Consider the following 2,310-nt stretch of genomic DNA (forward strand, 5'->3'; position numbering starts at 1 on the left):
GGGTCTTGTGTGAGATGTGGGGATTCTGATGAAGATGTGGATGGCCAGCTGAATGCGAGTGCCGACCTTCCTGAACCTCGAGAATATCTAAGTGTGCCACATGATCATGGCCCAGATCTTCATGCTCCAGCCCAACCACACGCACCTCGCCCAGCCCTAAACTCAACAGCAGACTCTGGAGGCCTTTAAAATCCAGACGATCCTTTTGGCCGTAGCGACAAAACAATTTTTGGATGTAGTAACGTTGCTCGTTCTCTGCAGGTTCACCATGGCTGCTGTGCACAAACTGGTCGGATAAACCATCGCAGGACAATTCTGAAATCTGCAGGTCACTGTGGACATGGTCGTGGTCACCATGGCTGTGCCCGTGGTGATGGTGGGACCCTCCTTCGTGGCAGTGACTGCACTGATGGTACAGCAGGGTCAGCACGCAGAGGAAGCAGAATCTGGTATGTGTGTGAACTCTCATTATCTCCTCACTCAGAAGCCTCTGTGACGAAACAGAAATCCACAATGAACAGACAAATTGGTCTCATCCTATCCGCTAGTGAGAAGAGTTTCAACAGGAGTATGAACTAATGGTGATAGCTATGGGCTTTTAGGGTAATCAGCTAACGTAGCTAATTCTTTTTATTGTTGGGGTTTTATTTGATTTTTATACCCAAATGTTGGTAGAAAAAAAAAGTCAACCTGCATATGAGATGGACATCAGTTATTGTCATCTTTGGTAACTCCTTTGAATGCATCTTGAGTAAAACAGTTCCATATTTAATGTAGCATGTACAAAAGACCTGAACCGTAACCTGTTATACAGAATACAGTAGTTTGTTGCGCATAACCCGCATTAATCCCTTATTTGATTATTAAAAAAGACTGTAAATGGGTTTTCATCTTGAGAGCCATGTTATCTATCCCTTTTTCCAGGGGGCTGATAAATTCCCAGCTGGAAAAGTACCAAAGAGCCTTAATGGTCCCCCTACAGCAACTACTGTGAGCCTCCGTGTGAAGTGTGATCAATCTGCTTCTAAACAAAACGGAGATCTCAGCATGAGAAAGAGTCTTTTCTTCAATCTGCATACAAGAGCCACAAATAAGAAAAATTTTTGTGAAATGGATCTGGGTGTGAGTGTTCCCAAAAGTTTTATTCCAAAAGCATTGCCATTTTTCTCTGTAGCCTGTACTGTGTACTATATTCTGCTAATTGGTTATAGCAGATTAAGCCAACATTCCATTTTCTAGAAATCTGGTATATTAAAAACAATATGAAAACACAACAACATGCTTCAGCTTTTGCAGCAGTCTAGTTTCTTTCATTTAGAACTTTTTTTCATGGGTTTATCATGTGAAGGAAACATGGTATCAGCAAATTGTTTGCGGAAAAAATATGTATACCTACACTCACAAAAAAAGCCATTTATATGCCGCACATTGTAAAACGTGATGAATATATTGCAGTCAGATAATCATTTATCAAACATAACTTCCCTATTGGAAGGACTCATAAGTCAGCCAAACGAGTCAATGCAAGGTTGAAAGTACATGAAGAGCGCAGCACTGGTGGGCTACATTGGATCAAAAATGACATTGAAATAAATAGTTCGCTTTTTTTATATTTGCAAACATATTTAGCTCTCACAGATTTGTTATGATTTAAAACTTGCACTTACCTTACAGTAATAAAAAGGGGGAAAAAAATCACCCCAAAAAGAAAAAGAAAACCTAAAGACAAAAATGAGCCATGCATATGATACAAAAGATTCTAACTTATTAAATGGTTCTTCACGTCAAAACATCATGTAAACAGTACTTACGACAGCCTGCACTCCAGCCTGTTAAAGTGTGTGAACTTGAAGCATGAAGTTGGTTAAAACATAGTACAATTATGATCCTTCCTCTCGACAGCACAGTGTTTATAAACATGAGAGTACAGTGACCTCTGAACCCTTCAGGAGATAGGATGGGGCAAGAGTGCTGATGATCCTGCCTCACTGTGCTGGCTCAATATGCTCTTTGTTAGTTATATGACATCCCAAAAATGGCTGAACATTTTGAAAGAAAAAAAAAAATCCTAAAAACCAGCACAGTCATGTGCTGCAGAGAGATCATGAGACAAATACTAGAGGACCAGAACAACTTCTGCTGGAAAACATTTGTGATCAAGTGAATAAAAGGCAGAGTGGCTCTTCAATTGAACATTTAATTGACACCTAAAACATCACTCCACTGTTCGCAAATTAATTTTTGTTTGAAATATGCCAATTACATTCTGTAGCATCCTCATACATCATAACAGGGAGTGTTAAGGACATT

At 39.8% G+C, this 2,310-nt stretch overlaps 1 pseudogene; it reads right to left on the minus strand.

Moving 5' to 3' along the window:
* Nucleotides 1–2,067, minus strand: part of LOC107579721 (zinc transporter ZIP10 pseudogene) — a 2,684-nt pseudogene extending 617 nt beyond the window's left edge.
* Between the last annotated feature and the right edge of the window lie 243 nt (nucleotides 2,068–2,310).

The sequence above is a fragment of the Sinocyclocheilus grahami genome, unplaced genomic scaffold, assembly GCF_001515645.1.
Source record: "Sinocyclocheilus grahami isolate Dianchi unplaced genomic scaffold, SAMN03320097.WGS_v1.1 scaffold19623.1, whole genome shotgun sequence".
Classification (NCBI taxonomy): Eukaryota; Metazoa; Chordata; class Actinopteri; order Cypriniformes; family Cyprinidae; genus Sinocyclocheilus; species Sinocyclocheilus grahami.